Source organism: Capricornis sumatraensis, chromosome 7 (assembly GCF_032405125.1).
Source record: "Capricornis sumatraensis isolate serow.1 chromosome 7, serow.2, whole genome shotgun sequence".
Classification (NCBI taxonomy): Eukaryota; Metazoa; Chordata; class Mammalia; order Artiodactyla; family Bovidae; genus Capricornis; species Capricornis sumatraensis.
The window spans coordinates 28,010,678-28,020,459 of NC_091075.1; positions in this window are offsets into that span (position 1 = coordinate 28,010,678).

Sequence of the window (9,782 nt, forward strand, 5' to 3'; positions counted from 1 at the left end):
CTCAAGTCCCCAATTTTAAAAACCTGGGGATGTGCCTGTAATAAATAGGAAACTTGCTTATCTTGTTTACCTTTTAAATATGAATGACTATCTCAGAATCTTGCTCACAGTAAGAGGATCCACTGTTATTTACAATAATGAATTAATGAATCCATGGATGTGAGGAGGCCACTTTTTGAAGTGGAGGGACAATATCTGAAGTCTGCTCAGAGTTATCTAGAATTCCAATAATGGAATTCTTTAAGATTTCACATGTTAGAAATTTTGATAAAATTTCTGAATTTGGGGTTGAACGTGTACAACATAGATCTATTGCTTCTTAGCTTCTAAAATGTGCCCAAACTAATCATATAGTCATTAGCATTATTAGTCATCCTATAAAAACACATAAATATTCATATCTTAGTGCCTTCCCAAAGTTGAGAAAACGTGAACCCCATTTATTCATTGGGGCAGAGCCACTAATTATTCTTTGTGTATGTTCTCCCTTTGATAATAAAAATATTGAAATTTAATGCTTTAAATTTTAATAATAAGAACCTTCAAAAATAACATTGAAATTTAGCTTTTTAAAGTAATGATCACTTTCATCAGTCTCACTAACAAATTGGTATCGTAACGTGACCAAATTTTGCTCAATGGGGTTCCAGCAGAAATGATGAATGAAGTACTAGGTGATGCTCCTAAAGGCAACAGCACTTTTCTATTATATCTCCTTCCAGCTAGCTGAGACAGGATCATGATAAAGGCCATCTTAGCCACAAGACAGAAGCTGCATACTGAAGATGACAGGGTAGCATGATAGTAAGGAGTCTGGGTCCCTGACAGTTGTGGAGCTGCCATGACAGCTGCAGACAGCCCCCTGGCCATGCATGACAATGAATAAGCTCCCATCTAAGTTAAGCCACTTTAACTCGGGTATTTATGTTTGAGCAGCCAAATATGATCCTATCTAATCCACTGGCACCCCACTCCAGCACTCTTGCCTGGAAAATCCCATAGACGGAGGAGCCTGGTAGGCTACAGTCCATGGGGTCGCAAAGAGTCGGACACGACTGAGTGACTTCGCTTCACTTTACTTAATCCACTGGCAGAAGGTCAGTCATAGTCTGAACAGATCCAACTATCAAGATATTGAAAATTATTAAAAAGCAAAGCATCCCAGATAAGTGAAATGAGAGAATATAAGACTTTTAGCATAATACCCAGCACACAATAGCTGAACTATTACCATGTTTTCAATTATTAAAACAGAACATAAATTTTCATAGAAAAAAAATGGTTTTTAAACACTAAACCAATACTAGGAACTCAGATATTTCTCAAATCTATCTTTTATTCTGTTTTATTATCTGCCATATGCCTAATAAATATGTATGCTACATTGTTCTTAAACTGGAGACATGGTGATCAACAAGGAAAGTGAGATCCCAAGTTTTATTTTCCAGGTATATGGGGAGTGACATAATGAACAAGTGAATAAATAAATGAACAGATTATGAAGGGAGTTAGAAAGAAAATAAAAGAGGGTGATGTACCAGAGATATCTGAGAAAAATATTCTTGATTGAGTGATCAGTGTATGTGTGGGAAGAATGAATATGAAGACATTCAGGATTCCGGGTCTAATAACTGAAAATTTTATACCAAAAAACCACATAGAAGCACAGAATTTTTAGAGCTGGAAGTTAAAGGAGATACTACAGTTCAGTGTCCTCATTTCATAGACAAGAAAACTGAAGTCTGGAAAGTTAAGAACCCTTTCCAACTGGAAAATTGAACTCAAAGTGAGTCTGTACCGCACAGTTCAGGCCTTTTTACTCCCAGTTCAGAAATATATTCTCTTCATTAAAATTGAAGCATTCATAATGGTTACAAAAGGAGAAAAATTAGGGGAGGGATAAATTAGGAGTTTGGAATTAACATACACACACTATTATACAAATAGATAATTAACAAGGACCTAGTGCACAGCACAGAGAACTCTACTCAATATTCTGTAATAACCTATATGGGAAAAGAATCTGAAAAAGAATGGACATATGTATATGTGTAACTGAATCTCTTTGCTGTACACCTGAAACTAACACAACATTGTAAATCAACTATACTTCACTATAAAATAAAAATAAAGTGAAAAGATAAATAGAATTACACTATAGGTGAAAAATAAAATTTTCAAATATTAAAAAAGAAAAAAATCAAATCATTTGCAGAACTGCTTCCTAAAAAGAATTTACTTTCGTCAGTTTCCTTTTGGTGGTTTTGAAGTACTTAGCACAAAAACAGGCACAGAAAACGTGAGATGAACCACACTGGATTACCTACAATAAATGACTTGATATAGCTGCTTACCTGTCAATCAGATAGACATGCTATGAATGCAAGGATGGAGAAGGGGTAAGGAGAAAGCAGTTATTTGTAATATATATCCAGGCACACTGGTAAATGGAGTTGTGGCAGGCAGAATTCCAAAACATCTTCCATACTCCACCAAGATTTCCTGTGAATTAGATGACTATTATCTCCATGATTATGTTACATGAATAACTAGGGGCTTCCCTAGTGGCTTAGATGGTAAAGCGTCTGCCTGCAATGCAGGAGACCTGGGTTCTATCCCCGGGTCGGGGAGATGCCCTGGAGAAGGAAATGGCAACCCACTCCAGTATTCTTGCCTGGAAAATTCCATGGACGGAGGAACCTGGTGTGCTACACAGTCCATGAGGTCGCAAAGTGTAGGACATGACTGAGCAACTTCACTTTCTTTCTTTCTTTATGTTACTTGGCCAAAGGAGACTGTCTAAATTGGCTTGATCTAATTACAAGAGCACTTAAAAACAGAGGGAAAACTCAGAGATTTGAAACATAAGGATACAATGCACTAATGCTGGCTTGAAGACGGAGGTGCCATGTGAAGGGCTGTAGCTAACCTCTAAGCGCCAAGAGCGACCCCTGGGTGGCAACCATCAAGGAAATGAAGGCTTTAGTCCTACAATTAACAAGGGGAAGAATTCTGCCAATAAACAGAATGAGCTTAGAAGAAGATTCTTCCCCAGAGTCTCCAGATTAAGAGCCCAGCCCAGCCAATTACCTTGATGCTGGGCTCCTGCGGACCCAGTTGAGCCTGCCTACACTTCTGACCCACATTGCTATCAACTCATAAATGGGTGTTGTTTTAAGCCACTGCATCTGTGAGGTTTTCTCTTTATTTTGTTACACACACTCACATAAAGATGCAGCTGTCAACATAATTGTTCATATTTAAACCACAATAAGGACATAAAGAGGAGGGTGTTACTAGCCCCCTTTTTCAAATGAGAAAAATAAGAAACACAGAGATGTTAGGTGACTTGCCCAAGGTCACACATAGTTTGACTCTTTTTGCAAAGAACACATGTCGTGTTGAGTATGTAGGTACTTAGCCCTCAGAACCACTTGACAGTATTTTAAACTAGAAAACCAGTTATTCTAACTAATTGTTCTAATTCATAGATTGGTAAAAGTTAGACATTTTACAAACTCTATGTGTTTTATTTGGCTCAGTGGTAAAGAATTTGCCTGCCATTTCAGGAGATGTAGATTTCATCCCTGCCTCAGGAAAATTCCCCTGAGGAAAGAAATGGCAACTGACTCCAGTTTTTTTGCCTGGGAAATTACAAGGACAGAGAAGACTGGCAGGCTACAGCCCATGGGGGTCACAAAAGACACTACTGAGTAGCTAAATAACAACAAAATGTGTCTCATTTGGATGTCTAGAAGCCTATATTTGTGTTCTTTTTTATCACTTCCTTTTAAGTATTAAATTTAAAGTAAAAAAAATATCCAGTATTATTAAAAGTCAACAGGTTTATGGTAATTAGAAGATAACAAAGTCTGTGACTAACCAGGGTAGTATATTCTAATTTTTAATATTTTGCATTATGTTTATCATATGGATTAAAAAATATATTTTGAAATTAGTTTGACTTGCTTCATTTAAGTATTTAAGCACAAATGGTAACTTTAATACTATGAAGCAAGAAGAGAATGGCATGAAAAAGAATAAAGAAGAGTTCTTGGAAAGTTAAAATGATTTCTGAAAAATTTTTTAAATAAAAATAATGTAAAGCTTTAAGAAGAAAACCTTTCAAAAAAGAGAGAAGACAAAAACACCCCACAGAAATGATAACAGGAAAAAAAGCTAGGAGGAGAAAAACATAATACCAAGCATACAACTACTTGAAATTTAAACAAAGAAGAAGTAAAAAGGAAATTATGAAAAAAAATAGAAAATTTTCAAGATCTGAAAACATAGAATACTTCTCTTTGCACACTAAAAACACCCCTCCTCAAGTACCAAAAACAATTAATGAAAAAATACTTACAAATGAATTATTATGACATTTCAGAACATCAAAGCAGAAAGATTTTCTTAAAAAAATCTTTCAGAAAAAAGCACATCATGACAATAAATTAATAAGTAAATAAATAAAAACTTAAAATCAGAATGACTTCATACCTCTTATCAGCTTCATTAGTGATATGAAAATATTAACAATGACTTCAAAATTATAATGGAAACTATTCTGAACCTATTTTCTAAATCTAGCTATATCAAGATTGGAGAGATATAGAAGTCTGGGAGAGGTCTAGAGCTCCAGAAAGTGGATTCTGTGCTAAAGAACCTTGGTAAAAGTTAGACATTACTGAGGGTTCAGGCACTACAGATGTCCACAGCACGTACCTAATGTTTAACTTCTGGTTTTTTCTTTTGAAGTTAATATAGAAATTATCAGGGAAGCCTGGCATGCTACAGTCTATGGGGTCACAAAGAGTCAGACATGAGTCACCAACTGAACAGCAACAACCACAGAAATTATCAAATTTTAGTTCAATACTTGTCATATTAGCAGATATTAATTAGAGTACAAGTGTTGCAGATGTTTGAAGTTTGAGCCAACCTGGGATATACTTGCCATTCAAACTGGCAAAAGCACCAGTTGGTCTTTATTTTTTAATTAATCTTCTTTGGAGTACAGTTTTTACAATGTTGTGCTAGCTTCTACTATATGGAAAAGTTAATCAGGTATCAGTTCAGTTCAGTTCAGTCGCTCAGTCGTGTCTGACTTTTTGCGACCCCATGAATCGCAGCACGCCAGGCCTCCCTGTCCATCACCAACTCCCGGAGTTCACTCAGACTCACGTCCATCGAGTCTGTGATGCCATCCAGCCGTCTCATCCTCTGTCGTCCCCTTCTCCTCCTGCCCCCAATCCCTCCCAGCATCAGAGTCTTTTCCAATCCGTCAACTCTTCATATGAGGTGGTCAAAGTACTGGAGTTTCAGCTTTAGCATCATTCCTTCCAGAGCAATCCCAGGGCTGATCTCCTTCAGAATGGACTGGTTGGATCTCCTTGCAGTCCAAGAGACTCTCAAGAGTCTTCTCCAGCACCACAGTTCAAAAGCATCAATCCTTCAGCACTCAGCTTTCTTCACAGTCCAACTCTCACATCTATACATGACTACTGGAAAAACCATAGCCTTGACTAGACGGACCTTAGTCAGCAAAGTAATGTCTCTGCTTTTGCATATGCTATCTAGGTTGGTCATAACTTTTCTTCCAAGGAGTAAGCGTCTTTTAATTTCATTGCTGCAGTCACCATCTACAGTGATTTTGGAGCCCCAAAATACATACACATATATCCACTCTTTTAGATTGAATCAGATAGACATATATGTATACCTACTGTTTTAGATTCTTTTCCCATACAAGTCATCACTGAGTATTGAGCAGTTCCCTGTGCTACACAGTGGGTTCTTGTTATGTATTTTGTATACAGTGAAAGTGAAGTTGCTTAGTCGTATCCAACACTTTGCAACCCCATGGACTGTAGCCTACCAGGCTCCTCAGTCCATGGAATTTTCCAGGCAAGAGTTCTGGAGTGGGCTGCCATTTCCTTCTCCAGGGGATCTTCCTGACCCAAGGACTGAACCCGAGTCTCCTGCATTGCAGGCAGATGCTTTACCATCTGAGCCACCAGGGAAGCCCCTATGTATAGTAGTGTGTCAATTTATCCCCCTCTCCTTTTCCCTCCTTGGTAACCATAATTTGTTTTCTACATCTGTGACTCTTTTTCTGTTTTGGAAACAAACTCATTTGTACCATTCTTTTAGATTCTCCATATAAGGGATATCACATGATATTTGTCTTTGTCTGATGCACTTCACTCAGTATGATAGTCTCAAGGTCCATCCGTGTCTCTGCAAATGCCATTATTCCATTCTTTTTGTGGCTGGGTAACAATCCATTGTCTGTATGTGCCACATCTGAAGTAACATACCCCTCTCCATATCTGATGAATCGGATATACATACATGTATACCTACTGTTTTAGATTATTTTCCACTGTTTTAGATTCTTTTTCATGCTAGTCTGATTTCTGGCATGAGCCAGGCTCCTGAGACTGTTGCAGGAGTTCCATTGGAGCTCTGAGAGAGAGCTCAGCTATTTCTCCCAGGGTTGCTAAATTGGTAGAACACTTCTGAGCAGCTCCAGGAAGGAAAAACAACTGAGCTAAGAATGAAATGAATACACAGGAAAGGCAATACAAGAGATGCAGAGAGGTTGCATTCTCATCACATTGTTTTTACTCACCATTCTACATACTGAGCCTAGTATATGCCTGGTACAGCAAGCTACAGGAAAGGTCTGACTGAATTACTGACAATTAAGTCTATTTACACTTACTATGATTACTGATATACCTGATTTTATTTCTTTCTTATTGTTATGCTCTCTTTCTATGTTGTGTTCTCTATGCTATTCCTTTTCTTCTTTTTGAGTACCTCACACCATTTCCTTTTATCTACTAATTTAGAAGTTATACTAAACATTTTAATAGAAGTACTTATCAACTATCTTTACTATTGTCTGAACAAGAGAGGGAACTTACAACAGTAACCCGAATCATCCTACTTCCCCATCTCCAATCCGTATGATTAGGAAGTCTTTTCTCTGCAAAAAAAATATAATAAATTTCTAAGTCCCTAGAAGCATGTATTATCTACAGAAGAGCTTCATTCAATATTTATAGTAGCTTCCATGTATTTGATGCTTTGAGGTTTCAGACAGTATGCTAAGTGCTTTATAGGCCCTTCCAGTTATCCTGACAAAAACCTTACGATATAAGTTTTCCTTATTCTATATGTGAACAAACAGAAGCTCTGGAAAATTAAATACTGTTCAAGGTCAGCAATTAGTTAACAGTAGAAATGGGTTGCAAACACAGGTCTTTCCACTTTCCCAGTCTGTGCTTCTAGCACTAAACTAGATTATCAATAGAAAACATCACTATAGCATACATTCATTTATTCACCATATGAATTTAGCACCTTTTATGTGCTAAATACCCTCTCTAGTATTCTTGTCTGGAAAATCCCATGGACAGAGAAGCCTGGTGTGTGACAGTCCATAGGGTCACAAAGAGATGGGCACAACTGAGAAACTGAGCATGCATGCACATGTGCTCACATAAGTGTTGTGTGTGTGTGTGTGTGTGTGTGTGTGTGTGTACACACACTCAAATAGATATAGAGGATACAGCAATCAAAACAGAATTGGTGCCTATCCCACACCTTGGATATTGTTGTCACTCGGGTATAGTTTTCCATGATCTTCAAGAAGAAAATTTACATAAAGATCAACTTTTTAATAATTAAAAATTTTATTTCTACTGAAATCTATTTGCCAAGATTAACTTTAAAATAGCAGAGATGGCTGTGTGATCATGTGTCACTATAATCTTAAAAGCTAATGGATGGGTTCACTATATGGAATTGCAGTATTTAAATAATTTTATTAATCTTATGAATCAGTTCAAACTTATAATCACCTTTCATTTCCTCTTCTTGCTCAATTAACAATATTCTCATGTTTCCTTTTTTATGGTACAGAGAGTATGCCTTCTTTTTAGGTATGTTACTGTATGCTTACATGTTATTGCAGAAAAATAAATTCCCTTTTGGTGGATGGATTGGATGGAAGTAGTTGATTCATTTTCAGAGGAAGATTCTTAACATTTTTGTGGCACAAGAATGTTCACAGTATGTATTACTTGACAGGAAAATACAGGTATAAAAATGGTGAATTGTCCACACACTACAGAGCTATTGTTGAGCATGCCTGAGTGTTTCAGAGACATTCTCTATACAATGAAGTAACAATGCCAGATCAGTCAAAGTGGTGGTGGTTGCTGATGATACAGGTTCATCCAGTAAAACAATTTGAACAATGTAACTTCTGAGTGCTCAGATCACATGTTCCACATGTACACCAGTGAACATGGGGGAATGTGCCCAGCCAACATCTTCAAGTTCAGAGCACCTGGTGCTTCCACTGGGCTCATCAGCACCTGAAATCAATGAGGAGAAAGTTTCACAGGAGGACAATTGGCTCAAGCCTCTGAACTTCAAAATGCTCATCCATCAGAGGCTGGTGAAAATGATTGGTTTGGGCACTGGTTTTACATTTCAGGCAACCAAACTATTCAATGTTACTGATTACTGGTTTTAGAAACAGAGAAAGGGTACCAATATCAAGTGTGACTACACATTGAATTAATCTTATATAGCTATATACTTTTAAATTATGAATGCTCTTTTTGAGCACTACTTACAAGAACTTTATCAAGTGCTTCTTATAATGTCTCCTATGTAACCATCTAAACAGCAAAAATTGAGGTTTATACATTAAAACTAGTATTTTTAAATCACTAACACATTTTCCATAACATCTCAGATATTACCTATGTAAAAGTATCTTATTAGACACCAAGGCAAAATCTGAAGACCATTCTACCTAATTACGTATTACCTACTTCATAAAACTGAAAATAAACCCTGGGATTACCAATGAAAAACTAATCCGAGAGAGTAAGACCAGCAAGATGGCTGAATAGGAAGTCCTAGTCCTCCTTTCCCTGCAGAAACACCAATTTAGTAATGATATAACCCAGCAGCTGAGATGGTAAAGAATCTGCTTGCAATGCAGGAGACCTGGGTTCAATTCCTGGGTCGGGAAGATACCTTGAAGAAGGAAATGGCAACCCACTCCAGTATTCTTGCCTGGAGAATTCCTTGGACAGCCTGTTGGGCTGTAGTCCATGGGGTCAGACACGACTTACACTTGCACTTTCACGTAAACCCAAACATCTTTATGTTAACCCAAGATTCCACTTAAGAAGTTGCAATACCACAAGCAAAGACAAAACCTAGAACAGCTGCACTGAAAAGGGTAAGAAAAGCAGCATCACTTCACCTGTATCAGCTCCAACCCCAAGCTAACGTAGCTCAGTGTCAAGGGAGAAAGGCCCCAACCTGCAACTTCTGTTTTGGTAGAAAACAGAGTGAACCCTTCTTTTCAGACTCAACACCACATTTTCAGAGCCTGGTTTCTGTCTTGGCCCACTTTTCACTGTTGGCAGAACCACCGTAGGTTGGAGGCCCAGAGGCAGCTGAGCACAGTAGAAAACTGGAAGGCCTAGTTGGCACAGCTTTGCCTATCTGGGATAAACAGCTTGCCCTGAGACTTCTCTGGGAGGGAGGGAAAGAGATGAGAGGAACATGCCGCCTACATTTTTGATTGTCTGAGAGCTGCCTGAAGGACTAATTTCTTCATCACCCCTTAATAAGGGGGCTGATGAACCAGCACAATGTGTGGATGAAAAAGTGGCAGGCAGCTGAAAACGCCAGCACAACTTTGCTCAGGCTTCCCTGGTGGCTTAGATGGTAAAGAATCTGCCTGCAAT